Source organism: Conger conger, chromosome 5 (assembly GCF_963514075.1).
Source record: "Conger conger chromosome 5, fConCon1.1, whole genome shotgun sequence".
Taxonomy (NCBI): Eukaryota; Metazoa; Chordata; class Actinopteri; order Anguilliformes; family Congridae; genus Conger; species Conger conger.
The window spans coordinates 19,492,455-19,512,688 of NC_083764.1; the positions used below are offsets into that span (position 1 = coordinate 19,492,455).

The 20,234-nt window shown below is 41.0% G+C and overlaps 1 protein-coding gene across 5 annotated transcripts in view; it reads left to right on the top strand.

Annotated features, from left to right (window-relative positions):
* Positions 1–1,285: 1,285 nt before the first annotated feature.
* The window catches only part of myt1la (myelin transcription factor 1-like, a), a 79,845-nt gene continuing 60,896 nt past the window's right edge, over positions 1,286–20,234 (top strand). For all 5 annotated transcript variants that reach the window (XM_061242132.1, XM_061242127.1, XM_061242129.1 and 2 more), the window contains exon 1: positions 1,286–1,438. The gene's annotated coding sequence lies outside the window, so the exon portion shown is untranslated. The remainder of the gene's footprint in view (positions 1,439–20,234) is intronic.

Sequence of the window (20,234 nt, forward strand, 5' to 3'; positions counted from 1 at the left end):
GCCCTTGTGAGCTCTGTATGAGAGTGACTCATTGTCCCCATAAACCCCGAGTCCCCATAAGGTTAGTAACACACGCTGTAGTCACACAGCAGAAGGAAAATACACATTTGGACATTTTTAATTAGACATATGCTGTGTAGAAATGTGTCTTTGTTTTATTATCTAATCTTTGGTTTCTCCAATGGGGTTCTTCTTCTGATTCTTTTTTATGATAATACATTAGTATGTGTTCCTAACATTGACTTTATAACCAAATAACAAAACAGAAGAAAATGCTATTTTATTATTTTTGTGATATTTTATGTGGAATAGCATTGCCGATATACAGCATAACTGCCAAAAATACGTATGCATATATGTAAAATGAGGATTATGGCATTCCAAAATGATGAATTAAAGGTTTAAGTAATAAAGATTTGTTATGATTGCATGTGATCATGCTTTTGACATGTCTACTATAAAATTACCATTCCAATTCAATGAACAATTGAAATTAATCTGCTTTCATTCAGAAGAGGGGCAGTTTTCAAATCAATAATTGTATCGTTTTACACATTGGACGATGTATATATGTTTTTGTGCTCTCTGTCTCTATCTCTCTCTCATTTATCTCTATTGTGGCTTAGCAAAAAATATTACTCTGCACATCAATTTCAAACATGCTAGATATCCTATTTAAAATATTCCTTTGATGAGGTACAAAGTCGAGTCCATTTTTGCAACAACTGGTGGAGTTGTGTGGCATGAGGTAGGACACCCTGGAGTTGGGGAGAAAGTGCGGCTCGTATGTTCTGTGTGCGGTTCTGAACGCCGCACACACTGTTAAACACAGAGACTGGGGCCTGAAGAGAGGCGCCGACGCTGCTAGCAGACTGTCTGCGGCTCTGAATTAATGTTGGGAAGAGAGAGAGGAGAGAGAGAGGAAGGGAACGTGCTCCTAGCCTGCCTTCCCCCCTCCTTCCTCCTGACAGCCTAGCGTCGAGCTTTCGCAACAGGCTCGGCTCTCTCCGCTCTGCGGAGGCCCGGTCCGGCTGCGGGCGCGAGAAGAGGGCGGCTAAGCTAAACGCCGCCGATTCCTCCCCTTCTCCCGCAGTGCCTCAGCCGCGACGGGGGGAGCTAGCCGGAGCCTCGCGCTTTTTTCCAGCACGCTAACCCTGCCTCCCGTGCCCCCCTGTCTGCCAGTCTCTCCCTCCAAGCCTCCCTCTCTCCTCCTCCTCCTCCCCCCACCTCCCCCTCTGCAGCCGCGACATCTCCAGAGAGAGAGAGAGAGCAATAGAGAGAGAGAGAGAGAGCACGCGCGTGTGAGCGAGAGAGAAAGAGAGAGAGCGACACTGCTAGCAGATTTTCGAACACAGTCAGAGCAGGGCTAGAGAGGGAGCAGAAGTGTCGACATTTCACCGGGTTTCATCACCGATTTCGCACGTAGCAGGCCGGGAAGGTAAGGGCACGTTTCTGTCTTGTTCGGCTGCGTCCGTGCAGCCTCGCGACGCGAGTCCGTGCAGAATTCAGCTGGGTTTTGGGCTGCTGGTGCTGTACAGTACATCACTTCATCTTTGAGTGCAGCCTACTTTAGCTACACACTTGCCAGCTCCAGGATATTTCAGACTGAAGTGTTATTCATTACGAGGGGGAGCAATAGATCCAACACTTGGGGTTGGGGTGCGGGGGGGGGGGGGGGGGGTGGGGTGGGGGGGGGGGTGGGGTGGGGGGGGTGGTGGTTGGTTAAAGTGATATCTTTCCCTCGGTGTATAAATATAATTAGACATCTTTCTCTTTAGTTTTTTGTCTTTCATTTTGAAAGCTGGAAGAGGATGGGAAATGCGAATCTGTACGATCCCCATTGGCATTTGTGTTTGCTGCCAGTTTGCCGTTTCTTTCCGTCTGTGGACGGAGAATCCTCTGTTGCCTTTGTCTTGGGCAGAATATGTTGCTTTATATGAAGCGGGGATGGCAGGCTAAGACTGCATATGTATACTTTCTTTTCTCAAGTGGGCTAACTCTTGTTTGTGTCTGTAGCACTGAGCTAACAACGGCTGCTCTACGTGAGAGATAAATGAGATGAACATTGTGTTCAGTTCGTGTGAGAAACTCTGCAGTATATGACCAGATGTGTAGATAGGCTACCTGTGTCTCTGTGTCTGCACTGCACTGTGTGGCTCTGTGACCCAGGAGACTCTCTCCAAAGTCTAAAACTTTTCTTTTATTATTCTTCATTATTGTGATGACTCACCCATCTTTAAACCTTAAAGATGTGCACTGCTATCCACATCCTGATTATGCAGAAATTGCAACCTTGAAGTTTGCATGTTTATTTTCTTATCATAATTTGCATTGCTTCTTTTTTCATTTTCAAAAAATGAAATTGCACTTTGTGTTATTTTATTTGTTGCAGGGCAACATATATACATGCAATGAATACAACAGATGTGGTTTCGTATTTAGCACCAGTCAAATACTTAACAGAGTGGCATTCCTTCAGATAGACCTGCTGTACTGCAGCTGCAGACCTGTTCATATGTTTGGGGTGATCATTTTGAAGCATGAACTACACTGTGGCCAATGTTAAAAATGACAAGTGCAAGTGAGCCATGCATGATAAATGATAGTCAATGGACTCCCGAAGCACCTCCCAAAATGTTGAGTTTGCCCGTTCCTTTGTGGAAATCTACTGAAAGTACACTTCTGCTTTCAGTAGGGGTCTTCCCCACCTGACGATGTGACAATAGGTTGCACGATTTTCACAACAGGTGACTTCACGATTGTTCCAATAAAGTGTTCCACAAGTAGACGTGAAAAGACATTGATTGATCGGCAGTTTCCATGCATGAAATTCATACTATATTCCAACATAGCGTTGCATTATTTAATTGTAGAGAATCACACCTGAAAAAAACTGTTTGGAAATGGATAATAATGGATGGTAATTCTCATGCCTAATTGAACAATTTTAATGGAAAAGAAACCTCACTTTGCATGTTTACTTTATGCATAAAGAAATAGATGACAGTGTTACAATCAATCTTTTCACATTAAATGAGTACGCAAAACATTCAATCACACAGTAAATTGCCATTGCTAAGACAATTGCTTTAAAAACTATTGCTTTAAATGTTGTAATGCTACATCTGCATCAGATGTTCAAATACCGTGTTATCTTTGTTATTTTTTTGTGAATATTCTCCATAATTAATAGTGATAATCATAATAACTGCAGTGCTAATAGTTTTTGTTAAACCACTTCTGCGTCATTGTAAAAAGTAGTTTCTGCTGCTATGAATACTAATGTCTACTGCAGATACATACAGTGGACTACAACTCAACAATGGTTTGGAAAGCCCATAGTTATTTTAAAAATGAGTAGGCAGTACACAGAATGTATTCACAGAATGTATTCACGATTAAGAAATAATATTTAGAATATAGCAACAGTTCCATGGAGAAACTACACATTAGTAACCAATACCAATTACCCCATACAAAAACTAGCATGCTTATTGAGAAGAGTTTCTCATATCAGAAACTCTCATCATAAATTCAAGAAAAACAGATGTCAAATGTTGAAACTAATGAATTCAAATCATAGAACTGGACTCATACGTGGTTTGGTCAGTAAGTCCAGCTAATGCTCTGCATAGCCCTGTAAAATACTCATTGCCCTCAAGTAGAAAAAAACCTCCCCTCTGATCTGATAGCTCTCCTGTAGTACTCTGTGGCCTGTAGAGCTTAGTATGGTCACTTGCAGGTGAGGGCATCAGAGGTGTGCAGTGCTGCTCCCCCTCGCTGCTGCAGTGTTACAACAGTCTCAAAAGAACAACAACTGACCAATTATTCCAAATTAAGAAATTTAGCTCATTATAGCTTTACCATCAGCTCAGTACCTACTCCTCCGATTCTTTATGTCCGCTTGCGTGCTGTGTAGGGAGGATGTTCTGTTTTATTTTATTTATTTAATTTTTTATTAATTTGTTGGACATGCACAGTGAGTCATGCATCAAAACCATAACAAAACCCCTGTCATGTTTCACACTTTTACCTGCACAATGGGATCCTTTCTGTCCCACTCCACAAGGAAGACTTGCGGTCTAGTCGTGACAGACCCGCCATGACCGGGGTGCTAAATATAGTCTATCCACCAGAGGTGTGTGGTGTGGTGTGGTGGGGTGGGGTGGGGTGGGGTAGGCTGCGAGGGGCAGCTGGCTGTAGTGAAGCAGTGGTATGTGGGTATTAATCCCATTCATATAGGGGCCCAGTCTGCATCAGGTGAAAACCAACATTTCCTCTAAATTCACAACTTTCTGATGTAACAACTTTCTTTTTTTTTGTTTATTACATAGTTACAGTATTTTTTTTTAAATTACATAATAAGCCCTCTTGACCTGAATGAGGTTGTTACAGTGACAGGTGACAATTATGACTGGGCATTCAAAATTGGGGGGGGGGGGGGGGGGGTCAAAATCAAAAAGTAGCACCAGTGATGAAGACAAAGTGGAAGAGACAAGTGGAACTAGAAAATTCTATCACTAGTATCACTAGATTTACAGATGATAATGGTGATGATGATGATATGTTATCCCACTATCTCACAATCTCACGTTAGTGCAATGAAGTGGATTATTTTTACATTTGAAACCAGTCTCTAAATAGTGTTCCTATGCTGGAAGTGATAATGAACTCTCACAGACTCATTGGTAAATGTTGTAAATCCCATTGCATAAATCTCACAGAAACAATGTGTGCTACAGTAAATATTTGCCGTTCTGCTCTGGAAGATTAAGCCCTGGTAACCTTGACTGGGTTTGTAGAATATCTTCATCAATATAACATATGGTCCGAAGGCCCCTCTTCATAATCCGTTGACAACTTCACAAACTTCTGCCAGTGTGGAAATTCAGTGGGGAATGGCATATTCCATCCTTTTTAATGAAAACATGATGTGTCTCCATTTCATTTTACTGCAGGTTAATTAAATATCAACCTACACTTCTGCAGTGGACTGTAATTGGATCCCAGTGCATGTTAATCACCAAGCAGAATGTTAATCTGTCATTCGGTTGTGTAAAATAACATTTAAAAAGAGAACACGCAGGATGTTATGTGAGAAAACCGGTGGAAGGAGCTATCAGACAGTTTTGTGACATCCTCTCTTTTAAAACTATTGTATCGCTCAACTGAAAATCACAAGGGCGGGTCTTAATGGCAGAAATGACCCCGTTTTCAGATATACACAAGTTACAGAAACAGTGAAGCACACTCTAAAGCCACACAGTGAGAGGACAATGAAGCAGAGAAAGAAATGTTGAAGAGGGCTGAGCAAAACATGGATATTTTCAAACGTCAGTTCTGAGGAGTAGATAAGGAAGTGCTCTAAAAACAGCAATAACTATTAATCATGTTGTCGATTCTTTCTACAGTCACGCATCTCTCCACCCTGGGCCCCTTTAAAAAAAGCACGCAGACTAACCGCCAGTCACATGGCTGGCCACAAGTACGCGGAAAGCGCTGATCCGTTTCAGATTCCACCGTGGCCCAGTTAAGATGAGAGACTGCTTCAGTTTAGCCCCAGAATGGAATCACAAAGGCAAACAACTCTCCCCTGCCAATCTGTCACATGGTGCTTCTGAGACTCCAGCTGAATGCTATTGGAAATTGGCTGAGTTGTGCATAAGCCAGCTAATTTTAAGATGGTAAAGCGCATTGGACGTTTTTGTTCCACATAAACGGAGCATTGTGGGTGAGATCGTTTATATGAAACAATGGGCCAATTTATGCAAATTGTCAACTCGACAATGCACAATATTTTTTTTCCCCAGAAAGGAGACCCATCGAGGCCCATTTGGGTTTTGACTCCTGAGTAGGGAAAAAATGATTCAGCGCAATGCATACTAGTCGTGTACTGCACACTACTTACTAAATGATTTCTGACATCTTTCGAGAAAGATTTCAGAAAAATCGATAAATTCTCATATGATTATGTATTCTGAATGGTATTCATTCAGAATCACACATGCCTACCCTGCCTTGGCCTTTGTCTGTACAGCAGTAAGGCCTGCAGTATCTGCAGACTCAAGTTCCAGCAGGGCACTTATTCTACTAATCTTTTTCTTGATTGACCCAATTTGGGTTTCCTCACAGTTCTGAGAGTGGTAAAAATTTCAAGAGAACTGAAAAGCTTGCTGGATTCAGCCCTCTGCGAGTACAGTTAAGTAGCCTGGGGATAGTGCATAGAACACTTGTGTTGTAGGTATTACGGGCAGTAGGTATTTCTGTTGGTAAAATAGTCCGTTTTATGTATTGTGCCTTCTTTGACCACATACTGGTAATCCATACAGCCGCATCAACCAGAGGACGAAAGAAAGAGACTGTCTGCCAACAATGGCCCTCTTGTTGATTGTGTGTCTGAAGACAGGGTCTCTTTTTGTATAGAGTAGGTACAATCTTTGGACTGACCAGGCAAGTTGTAGCTGGCTATTGATCTCTTAAACCCATCTTTGTATCCTCTGCATTGAGAGATGGGTACAGTCTGAAGGTTCACAGAGAAACAAATTTACAGTCGATACTTATTTCAAAACGGGTTCAAAGAAATCTCAATGACGGGAGCTCAAAGACGAGTTTCTTTCTCAGACAGTAACCCCAGGACAAGACTCCTCTGTATGGTGCATAACAATGAAACAGCTGCTGAAATGACCTGCAATTGAAGCCGTTGTGGAAAATCTGGACTGCAGTTGAGGAAAAATAAGACTTTTGTACTATCGTGAATTGTTCTCCAAGAATACTTGCAATATGTGACATATTTGCAGAACCATATTTGTCTGCCTCTATCCGACTAAAAGAGAAGAACTGTAAAGGCATAAACTCACAGTATGGTGAATGAATGGGAAGCTTCTTTAACTGTGTTCAGAAGATTGAACCATCTCTCTTCAGATTCAAGCGACACGTGACACCTTTGCATTCGTACACCTGCTTGAGCAGGGAGGTGTGAACAAGGGCGTGTTGAATGTGTTTTGGCTGGTAGTCTGTCATGAGTGAGGCTGTTCGGTCCAGTCAGCAATTCTGAGGGTCAGGGTGAGCCCCAAAGGGGTAGGCTACAAGGACAACTTGATCTCAACCGTGTGACCAGCGGACAGCCAAATTCGCCTGGTATTTGATTAAAAATAAATGAATACATACACCAATCTAAGTAATCCTGTTATGTTACAGTAAATTAATTAGAAAGATTAGCTGTGCTACCTACAATAAGATGATAATCCCACTTAGGTCAAATAAATAAATAATAAATAAACAGACAATGGCTGACCAACAAATACAATATGACAACGTTAACCTTTAACAACTTTAAGTCGGAAAACGACAGAAAAATTAAAATTAATGTGAGAGGTTTTTGGGCAGCTTGACTCTCAGGCATTGTATGTTGTTTTTCCGTATGATAACCTAAAACCTTCTGACTTCGTCACTAGTCTCATGGTTTGTGACCACGCGTAGTCTCTGCGGTCCGACCAGGTGCATCCACTGCCCTAAATACTTCTCTCTCTCTCCCACTGAGCATCCTCTCCTCTCCATCTACACCCCTCTTCCTTTTCTTCCTCTCCTAATTCTTTTCCTGCATCTTTCTCCTTCACCCCCCATTCCCCAAGGACTCCATCTTTGATAAGTCTAGACCCATTCTCTCTGCCCAATTCTGCTGTCCCAAACTCCTGGCTGCAGCCTTTGAAAGCTGTCTATAATAGCAGACCGCAGATCAATAAACTTGAGATTTTTAACATCATTTCTTGTATGTGCACATTTTCACTGTATTTCTGCAGCCTTTGTGCTTTCCTTAGTGTTCATTGGATGTCCTTGTTTCCACAGTGGTTCCTAAAAGATTAATACATTTGTAGTCCCTTTCTCCAGTACGATGCTGACGTATAGTGGTCTTGACCTCATTTCTGTCTGACTGTGTTGTCTGTTGTACTGCAGTCCACACTAGCAAATGTTGTACTGCAGTTCACACTAGCAAATGACAGAAATATATAATTGCAATTATCACAGCAAAAGTATTACTGAACTTAAATACAAATTCTATCGCATATGTCTATGCAAAAACCACTATAGGACAAGGCTGAGTGCTCATCCTGATAAGGCGCTGTTCCAGTGAGCGGATGGGCCACCCCAGTATCGAATCTGGACAATTCCAGTGCCAGTTATGGCCGGCAGCCGTACCGGGTGATGCATAATTGGCACTGGCATCACCCAGGGAAGGAGAGCCTCAGCCAACCAGGAATCCAGCGTCTCATCGTCCAGTACTGACCCCTGCTGGTTGATTGGGTGCCTGCAGTCTGCCTGCAGTCTGAAGACCTGCATATCAAAACATTCAGGGGCACATGCTTTCCGGCACTCTCCTGAATCAAATAAAAAGTTTCAGCACTGATAAGTAATGTACGCTGATGAACATTTATGCAATTTGTTACATTCCAAATTTTAGGAAAATATGGAGACGGATATTCACACATATTTAAGAGAAGAAACCAACATATTTTCGATGCATTTATATACAGACTATTTCCATATTGTTTTCATATCTTATGCACCAGATATTGGTCTCTCAGAGCGTTTCATTATTATGTGTTATGCAAATAAATTACCCACTTGAACTGGAGCAGATTTTCTGTTCTTTTGTCTTGGTGAATTATAGTTATTTCTCCTTCAGAACTACACATATCATGTAATTTAATCATTTATTGCATACTGAGAGTGGCAAAATTGGCCCTAATCTTTTGTGTTCAGTTCATCTATAAAAAAAAAACAACAACAATGTCATTATATTTGCCTTTGCTCCACCTTAGTCATTTTACACCAAATCCTATTCTTATGCAAAAATTATAATTGTGTCATGAGGAACATGCAGCTTCCATTATAGGAAAAAAACACTTTTGGATATCGTTTGAATCTGACGTTGAGCACCTACATCCTTCACCACTGGAGATATCATGCTGTTTACCATTTATAAAGGTTCTTGATGGCATCAGAAAATAGCTCAGCGCCATTTCGTATCACGCCCTCAAATACATTCGAAAATAAAGGAAGTTTCGCCCCTCCCTCTTTAAGTAACGCAATCCTGTAAGTGCTTTGAATTGGGCACAGTGGACAAAAAGAAACATCTATGGAACCAGGGACTGCACTCAGGCACTTAGGCTTCATATTACTGGTCTTGGTAACACATTAAGAACCCCATTCACAGAATTGAAATGAAACCATGTTGGATGCCCTATTATATTTTTATTTGTGGCTCGTCGTATAGAGAATGGCTTATCGGTCTTCCTGTTCCCTATGGAGTTGTCGGTCCCCTCCAGGACCGTGTTGTCTCTCCAAAAGGCGGGAGGGAAACAGCAACAGACCAGGCAGAACCAGGCACCCCAGATGGCACAGTGAGAGATTTTACAGACAGGGAGAAAGATTATGAACCCACCTGCAAAGCTGGTCACAAAGTGTACGCTGAATGCTCGTATCAAGCGAAGGTTCCTGTAAATGGCAAATTGGTTGTACAGTGTCAAATTTGGCTGCTTTGACAATGTTTTTCGGCCAACAGAAATTCCTTATAAAACTCATACAGTATACATTTTCAATGTGTTTTCAAGGGGCACCATCCCCCAAATGGGCTGTATGACCATTAGTACTGTATTTTTATGTTCAAGATGTGTGTCAAAATGTGCATGCCAATGGCATGGTCAAAATATGTGATTTAGAATGCAACCATATCGATTCACATAGCCTCTTCCTTTTTATTGATTTTACATAAAGGACTACAAAAGTTCAGCAGGCCTGTACAAAATGTTCAGGTTTTTTCTATGCTAACCCATTATTAGATGAGATGTTCTCTACATGCATTGCCCTGTACTATAAATGCCAACTGTACAGGTTTGATGCTGCAGTCATATATTTTTAACATATCACTCCATATAGACATGTTTATGGGTCTATGGGTATAACTTAAAAGAGTCATGATTTAATGAGTAATCTATGACGGCAACATATATAAAATAAAATAAAAGGAGTGGTCTAGAAGTGCAAAACATGAACAAACACTTGTACTTCCCAACTTGTACTTCTGGGCTACTCATTTTAGTTTTTGTATGTTGCATATGCACCTCAGGACCACTCCTTTTTGTTTTTGTATGCTGCACCTGCACCTCAGGGCCAAACGTTTTTGTGTTTTCTTTTTGTTTTTGTGTTTGGCTCTTCAGAGCCACCGTAGTAATGTGATACAGACAAAGTATTTTGATTGATTTGGGGTGGCCACATTTTGTTAATAAGGATTTGAATGTGTCAGAAAACCCTGGGTTCTATTAAGCCCAGAATAGCCCTTTGATAGTGCAAATACAGCTGTTCCAAGGGCAGATCTCGGAATGGAGTAGAGAGCATGCAATGCACAATCAAAAAAGGCAAAACAAGTTCACTTAATGCATTTAAAGGGAATGTGATAAGCATTCTGATCAGCCTTCACTGTGCATTCAAGTCATTAAAACTGAAACACTGCCTAGTTGGAATGAGCATCATCTTGCATTACATGTATTATTACACATGTACTACAATGCATTACATTCCATTTTATTTAGCAGATGCTTTTATCCAAAGCGACATAGAAAAAAGTGCGTATTGAGGTCATTAGAACAAACTACAGAACAGGTCAGATAAGCTACAACTCACAAAGAATCAGTTGTACAGCCTTGAATATTATGTACAATACACATGGCAAATAGGCCAAGTCAGTAAGGAATTAGGACAGTGATTTCAGTACCAAGATAAATACGAATGCAAATACAATATAAATACTACTGCAACAGTCCTAGATTAGACTACACAGTACAGCAAAGTACTCAATTCCAGCTACTGAAGGCACATTTCTGAAATATCTCAACAATATTTAGACAATATTATGACGTCCAAATTGTTGCTTTCGTCTCATTTTTCACTCTCTTGTTAAACAAATTACATATGTGTTTGTGCTTATAGATATACCAATTTACCGATAAATTAGACCCCAGCAGCCAGTTCACATTTAACCTAGTGGTGGCTTACAGTACAACTTTGGGATCGGTCATGCTGCTATACTTCATTGCTAATTTAATTCAAGCCACAAACCATTTGATGGCTGCTGAAAACATCACTTGCCAGTCCTGAAGTACTTCCCTTTATAAGTGCTGTAATCAAATCCATATGGATTGACCAAGGGATTGCTTTACGTATATGGAGTGATATGGAAGCTCCCAATGAAAGCCAATGGGGACACCAGATGAGTTCAGAGTCTCTTCCTCCCACACTGCATGTCAGAAAAATTGTAAGACTAGTCTTTCATGTTTTTTTCTGTGCTAACAGTAAAAAAAAGACAAGAAGGCCTCAACTGAAAACATACAAAATTTGGTCTTCGTTTTAAAAAAATTGTATTGTGCTTCATAATGAGCTTCATATATTCACACATGAGAATGTAAACTCAAGCTCATCCGTCCAGCTGTTACTGTCTTCATAACATTGCTGCAAGTATCAAAAATTCCAAAATTCATTTTTTTTTATCTTGTTGAGCAATCCTGACACATATTTATATTTTAGACATTTAGCAGAACCTCTTATCCAGAGAAATTGACTGAGCTCACATTCCATTTGTATACCATTTGTGTCCCACCTGGGAATCCACCACTTGAAAAGCTGGAGTTTAAAGACCAGTTCCCTAAACATTATGTTACACGATGCTAAGCTTAGCGCCCTTTTAAGTTTGGTGGTGCCATTTCCATCGTGCAACATTATCCGACACTTACTGCCCTTGTAAGTTTGGTCGTGTAATTGCCAATCTGCTACACAATGCTATGCTTAGCGTCCTTGTCTGGCAATGCCATTTCCAGTGGCGCTAGTGAGGCTAGCAGTCTCACTAGCCTAGTGCATCCCTGCCAGCAGGAGAAATGCAGCCACTGAAGGCTATGTGCAGCGTCTTCCTCCTGCTGCATGTGGTGCTTCATCAAAATCCCTGAACCTTGGGGGCCCTGACTCACTGTGTTGCTATGATTAAAATATGCTGCTGAGGCTTCTGATTGAAGGCCCTCCACAGTTACGCTCTTCTTCTTCGTTGGTTCTGAAGTAACAATAACAATAATCACCCTTGGTGGCTATCGATGGTTCGGAGCTAGTTGCAGTTGAGCTAGTTGCAGCAACTGTGGCATCTCTGCCAGTCCCATTCGATATTCGTTATGACATCAGGTCTAATAATCACTATTCTCCCACCTCCAATGCAAATCTGCAAGCCCTATATTTCGTCCATCACCCACTGAAACTTGATGGCAGTTTTTTTCTATAGACATTTACTTCTGTAAAAAAATTTCAAATACAAATTAATCTCCCTGTTGTAAAAATCTAGCAATGCCAAGTTGAAAATTTAGCTGGTCAAGCTGGTCATTTGCTGGTCAACCAGCTAGTAATGGTAACTTGTCTGAGCTGGTAGCTGATCAACCAGCTACCAGCTGTTTTGAAACATAGCTTGAGCTAGACAAACCATGTCAAGCTGGGAGCTGGTCTGAACTGGTCAACCAACTAGTACTGGTAGCTTGTCTGAGTTGGTAGCTGGTTGATCAGCTACCAGCAGTTTCAAAACATAGCTTGAGCTGGTTATACGAAGCTGGGAGCTGGTCTGAGGAGGTCAACCAAGTAGTACTGTTTCAAAACTGTTTTTTTTCGTCTTATTTTCATACGTATGTTGCTCTGTTAATCTCAAATTAAATTCCCTTGAATAAATGTGATAACACTAACAAAGACAAGGCAGCATCTCAGCCCAGATTCCCTGCTGTGCATTTAATGATCACCTCAAGTTACCAGCTGTCCGCACACCTCCGAAATCAGATGTTTTATTCATTATACATGCTACACTTTCTCATCAAATATTATATGTTGCATTGCAGTACATAGTATACACTATGTAGTCTTGAGTATTCTTGCGTGTTGTTGTATGCATTGCTATGTCTTTCGTCTATAGTATGCCAGGACAGTGTTAGGCTGGTGTTTAAAGATAATTGAAAAGAAAAATAACTGAATCTGTGCATTGCTTCATACAGTGCTGTGTGTCCAGCTTATAATGGAAACAGGAATCACTCTTTTCTGGAACTCTCATGCATATTCAACCTTTAAATAAATTGCTAATTGTCCTTTACTGTGGATGCAAATGCGAATGTTTTTCATGTTACCGGTAAATACCGGTTCTAGTGAGTTCAGCATTCACCAAAATATCTGCATTTGTTGAGGCAAATATAAGGAGGAACTGTGATTGAGTCCCAGGGGGTTTAAACCCCTCTTTTACATCCTGAAATGTGTTATGTATTGATGTCATTTGGATATCACTCAGCTGATTGCGCTTAAGTACGGCGAGCCAACATTAACTGTCCTTGCAGGTGTACATTTAAGTATGCAGATGAGCTTCTCCCAAAATTACTTTGCATTGCTGATTAGCTGTCATGCTGGTTGCAGATGATAATATTCGGAGAGGACGATTTTGCGGGAGGAGCTGTGAATTTCCAGCGAGGTGTGAAGAGTGATTGAAACGGCCGTGGCTCAAAGCCAAGGTGCTCTGCTGTCTGCGGATTTCTGCTTTCCGCTGCGATGACAGCCTCCTCTCTCCGCCGGGGAGACTTTTGGATGCGGGAGCTTCGCCCCCTTCTTGGCGCGAGGGTACGGCAGGGCCGCAGCCGGCTCTAGCCGCGTTCATTCCACAGGGCGGCGGTGGGAGAAAAAGGTCGAAACGGGGGTTTTCCGCAACCGAAAGAAGAAGGCTTCGACTTCCATCCAAATCCATCCCAGAAAGCTTGGCACCAGCACGGATGATGGGCGACTTTGTTTTTTTTTTTTTTTTTTTTAATTTTTTTTTCACGCTCGGTAATTGGGCTGCTTAATGGCTCTCCAGAAACCCTTGACATGCGTGAAATTATTAACTCCTTCCTGGCCGCAGCCTGAGAAACTGAGCCCGGGGAAGGCAAGAGGCGGAAAGGGTTAAACGTGCAACGTGGCACACTTTGAAAACAAAGCCACTCCCTCCGCCTTTAAACAAAGAAAACAGAAAAAAAAACAAAGCAAATTTATTGGTAAAAGACAACCAAAAAGAACAGCGCATGAAAAACCGCCATTACGATAGGCATATATTTGTTTAAGAATGTGAGATGGTGCTTGTGAAGCTGCTGAAAAAGACAATAAGGAAATTCAGAAGCACAGTAGTGAGGTAACCAATATATTCTCCCACCATGAGCAAAGTCTGGCTTCTGCTCCAGGTAGACTTTGAGCAAAGGTGAAACATTGCCCAAAAAAATTCAATTAATTCTAACATTAACTACAGACTACATCTCACACATGAAAAAAATCTTGACTCTGTCCATCTGCATTGTTCCCTCCACCTACAGGAGGCTCAGAGTGAGAAACCGGTCTTGATTTATGAGAATTACACATAATTATGCATAATTTTGAACCCCACGCTACCCGTTGCCTTCTGTTCAATTTCAACACTAAATCAAGCAAGGCCACCCTTTGTTTGAGCCGGTTCTAAAAATGTCCTTGACGGTGGAGCTTAAGCGTCGATTGTTCGGTTATTGTAATGGGTTGTGTCATGAATGAAACTATAAAAAAAATGTAAAGAAAGCATCCCGTCGATAGTGTGATGAAAGCGGGAGCGAGATTTTCGCCGATCGCGATGATAAACTAGGCGGAAAGGAACAGAAGGGCAGGACCAGAAAGGTCTTTTATCAAAATTGTGCGAAATTTGAATGGATCGGTGGCAGCTGCAAATAGCTGGTGTTGAGAGAGGTAGTCGCGATGCTAGCAGAACGGGATAATTGACTCCCGCTGCGTGGTGCAGAAGAGGAGAATGAATCTCTCTGGGGGGTAGTTGTGTCTGGGGGTTGGGGGGCGGGCGCGGGGGGTGAATCCACAGGCAGACGACCCACCGAGAGAAAGAGAGGGGCGGGAACAGCGGGAGATGCAGATTATCAGATTACGAAGTAAGTCGTGAAATTCCAAGAATAGTGACCCATGGCCAGACACACAGGATTGCATGGGGAATTCTTGGGGGGACCGAGAAGTCGGCCAGGATGACAGCTGAAATGAGGTTCCACTTGCTTCACGGTGCAAGGACAATTTAAAAGCAATATTCTTTTGTGTCATTTATTAGTGTATATGTGAAACATTGCAAGACAATTGTTATCTGTCAGGATTACTTATCCTTATTGTTACGGTCATGGCTATGGCTTCCAACCGCACAAAAATATATCATTTATCGAACAGTTTTGTGATTACAGGCGTTACACTAAATCCAACTAGATTTTTTAAATATATATCAGTTTGTTGAATAAAATTGAGTATTCAGAATGAATTTTCCACAGTTTCTAACATTGGATGATATGTGGGTGTGCATGAACCAATCTGGCTACTTAAGTACCCTCTGTAGCCTTAGCTTGCTATGGTTCTGTAACTGTAAACAAATAAGTAATACATCAGCTAGCTATGCTCAATGGGGCTTGTAGCTCCTACCTCATATTAGCTTGATATATTGATTTTATCCATTCAATCGACATTTCAGCTTCTATGCAGGGCAAAGCTCTGAATAATTTTGACAACAAATTTATATTTAGTTTTAGTCATGAATATTGTCTGTTAGTTTTATTTGGCGCAAACAAGTGTCCACAAAAACTAAAAGTAGTTTTTGTCAAATTCGGATGAAACATTTTTCCAAAAAAAGTTCCCATTGGAATGTTCTAAGAAATTATTACAAACTGATCTTTATATACAGATCCTATAATCATCATAAGTTGTAGACCATTTTACTCAATGCAGAGATGATTCCCTAGTGGTAAATCAGGCAGTAACTTAATATTATGAAAAAATAAAAGAAAATAGATCCACTTATTGTATGTACAGACATCCATACCTAGACTATATATGTATCAGACTGTTATTGGGTAAAATATCGCTATCCTTAAAAACCCAATTTTCTACCTAATATTGATGTGTATACACAGTGACCTCTTTATTAGGTAACCCTGTACACCAGCCTGTTAATGAAAATATTAAATCAACCAATCATGTGGCAGCAACTAAATGCATAAAAGCAGACGTGGTCAAGAAGTTCAGGTGTTTTTCAGACCAAATGACAGAATGGGGAAGAAATGTGATCTAAGTGACTTTGACCGCGGAATGATTGTTGGTGCCAGACTGGGTGGTTTGAGTATTTCAGACAGGTCAAAGGTGGTGACAGTAACACAAATAACCATGCATTACAATAGTATGCAGGAAAGCATCTCTGAGCACACTACGTATCAAACCACTAAGTGCATAGGCTACAGCAGCAGAAGACTTCATCTAAAAAATAAGACTAGTAAATACCTAATAAAGTGTTCAATGAGTGTATATTGGAGTTGACGCCTCTTGTAGAATGTGGGTTATGGCTTTTTAAGAAAGATATGATCTCATTATGTCATCTGACTTGCAAAGAAATTGAAAATATATAGCCATCTGGGTCAATATACCCAGACCTTAGAATGTTGGGCCAAAAGGGAAACAGAAACGCTCAACAATCTCTGATATTCAGTATGTTCACCTGAACTTTTTGTTGACCTTATACACATCATTGTGTTTCACTCCACCACTGCATGAATAATCTGAGGGATGGTTATGAAAGACATCTCCAGACTGATTTATAATGTACGCGTTGTAGAACTCATTACTGAAAAATGTCATTTAGCATACTGCCATCATGGACAATGGCATCAACTAAATGATAATAATAATAATAATAATAATAAGAATAAGAATAAGAATAAGAATAAGAATAAGAATAAGAATAAGAATAAGAATAAGAATAAGAATAATATTAATTTTCCTCCAATGATTGGGAAGCAGATAGGCTGTGCTGTTTTTGTACTGGTTGCCAGGTCTCCGGGGACGGTGGGCAGCATACGATTACACCGGCCATACATGTGAGGTCATGTGAGACGCCCACATGGCAACAATTACAGAGGCTCTAAAGCAACAGTAAAAAAATAAAAGCAGATTTCACAGACACACACACACACATACACACAAACATTTATTTTTTTCTCTCTGTTGTCTCTCCCTTTCTCTCTCTCTCTCTCTCTCTCTCTCTCTCTCTCTCTCTGTGTTTCTCATGCACACACACTGAGACAGATCAAGTACTGTAAGCATGTCAAATATAATTTTAGTCTTTCAGTTTTCGGAGTGTAAGATGAAAACGGGTGTGATCGGCCCTTTATTTAGCTGGCTTGCAGCAGAGGACAGAGATGCATTGTGCAGGCCTGAGAGCATGCACAGCGAGTGTCTATCCCCTGCGCTTTGGGTGGCGGAGATCTTATTTGAATAAACATGAAGGACTTTCAATGATGGATGATGATTGCTGTAAAGTAGGAGGGAATAATGCCACTGAAAGGCAAGGGTAATGCCACAACCTGGAGAGTGAAAAAAAAAAAGCTGAAAACGACATTTACTGCCCAAAGATGCAAATGGAGCCGGTTTCGGGAATGCGAACCGCTGAGAATAAGCGGCTTTATTTGAGGGTTTAAATGAACAGTCACAAAAGCCCTATTCTCTAGAAGCTCTTTGGTTAAATCATACTGACATGGTATGGCCCTTCCTCCTGCTGGTGTTTATTCACAGCATGTCAGAACGCACACGGAAATCCAGACATGTTTTTGCAACCGCTCACATGTTCTCCATTCAAATCAGTCTTCTTTTGATGATGTTATTCAGGGCAAGCCTACAGGGCTGATATACCCTGCTGAAAAAAACTGCTCAAGCTAGGTATTGAAACAGCTGGGAGCTGGTTGACCGGTTGAGACCAGCTCCCAGCTTGACATTGTTTAGCTGGTTGACCAGTTCAGACCAGCTCCCAGCTTCACATAGTTTGACCAGCTCAAGCTGTCTGACGTTTTGAAAAAGCTGGTAGCTGGTTGACCAGCTCATACCCAGCTAGATCAGCTTATGACCGGTGGCACAGCTGGATTTTACAGCATGGTAAGAGATTATTTACAGTTATACAGCTGGATATTGACTGATATACGCATGAATGCTGGGCATCAACCATGTAGGCCCCTGCTAGACATCACCACCCAGCCCCTCCTATTAGCCTGCCCACCCGATCCCCAATTCTCTAATCTCATTATAGCTCTCCAGCTTGACCACCTCTTACCATACAGCCAAGTCCCACGCCCTTTGAAAGCTTACAGTGTAAGCTTAAAAATTGTATGATACAATTACAGTACATTACAATCCATCCCCCCCTTTCTTTTTCAGAGATGGGTGGTTGTAGCATTTACAGTTGATCTTCCCATTATGAAGATATATTCAGCAGGCCAACCGAGACCTGCAACCTACCTAAAACCAGCTCAACAAAAACAAATCCAGGGAATTGCTGAATTAGTTGAATATTTGAATTAGTTGAATATTATTATTTTGGGGTCCTTTGACTTGGTCCTAGATTTTTTCATTCAGCAATTTGAAATATCGATAAATACAATTGATTGCACAGCTACGAAAAAGTAAAAACAAAAACAAGCTTTTGGAGACACCTGCTGTAGTTACCGATTCATTCAGCAATAATTCTGTAGCCAAAACACTGCTGAATTGGCAGTCGGCTGAATGAATTTATATTGAACACTTTTTTCAGTTGTCTTGCCTTTTCATTGGAAAACCTACCTTCGCCTCCAGTGAAAATAGTCATAAAGTGGTCCACACACAAAATGTTCTCTATTATATACTAGCGGTGTTCTCGTGTTTTTGAGGAAATTCTGACTTCTTGACTGAATGAATTAATTTTGAGACTGCAGCGCAGCCCTTGACCTCCTGTCTAATCACTGTATTCCTTGTCAACACCTGTTTCACAAGTATCTACCATGTGTTAAAGAGTCTTTCAGACTTCACTGAATTATAGTTTAGCGAGAGTAATCCTTAATTCTCAGGAACTTCATATTTCAAAATTCATAGATGTCTTTTAAAAATGTAAAATGTAAAATGAATTAATTAAATTATTTGTTTACATATTTAGTAAAAACAATATGTTTATACTTTTACTAACAGTTAGCTCAGTGTCTTAGTCTTTATGTACAACAGCATGCATACGGATACTATTGTATACTAATAGAGTACATTTTAGACTCAGTTATGGTTGAAATAACACTGAATATTTTACTGTGTATCCTAACCCACTGGTATGAGCAAGTATTATCTAAGTGCTAACATGCATAGATGCTCAAGGTACTGCATTTATTCATGAGGATAAATTATTGGCAGCCGCAAATGATTTATTGAAACAGGGCCAAATGCCAAAAGTGGCTACTCTGCCAAAGTCCTTTCCCAAGCCAAACCCCTCCCTCCACATGTCTGGTGCCTGCAGTCTTCACCCTATAAAGATTCTAATGGCTCCGTTGCCCTTGCTGATATGTTTCCAACCTCAATGCAAGAATGTATTGGGATATAACATGGTTCTGAAGGGAAGTATCCACTTCCCTATCTTAGTCTTTGCCACCGTTAGCTGTACCATTCTTCAGGATGAAGAGAGTAGGTCCATTGGAGTTCTGGATTGAAGAGCACCCGATGATAGCATGCATGTCACAAAATTTAACCGGAGGTGTCGTTCTCATTGCACCTCACTGAGTTCCTGCAGAGAAGCTAAAAGTAGAATACCCCTCACTCTTTGCTGGTGTGAAGGGTTTGGGAAGCCATGCCATATTTATTTAAACCAGGATCCTGCTAATACAAAGTCTAGGAAACCGGTATTAAATTCAAACTGTATATTACAGAAAACCTTTTTGTGCTTTTAATTCAAAGACGTCCACCTGGATTCGACGAACATTTGTCCTTCGCCTTTTCTCATATACAGTAGATAACACAAATTCAGCAATTGATTCAAACTGCGCTTGTGAAAAGAAAAATAATAACTTTCAGGTTAATAACATTATGGGCAAATGAATCAAATCCCGCCTCTTGCTGGAAATTGAAAACACATAACCGTGCCAAGGAGAACTGCTTTACTTTTGTTTTATAAAGGTGGCACGCATCGGTCTGTCACGTCACCTGTTCTTTGACCTTAACCTTGAGACGCTCCGCTCAGGGATGTGATAGGTTCTGAGTGAAACAGGCGTGGCTTAAATCAAAATGGCAGTTATTGGCGCGTGCCGACGGGCGCGGGCTTCTCGCCTCGGCTGAGCTCCATCGCTCTTTTTGTGTTT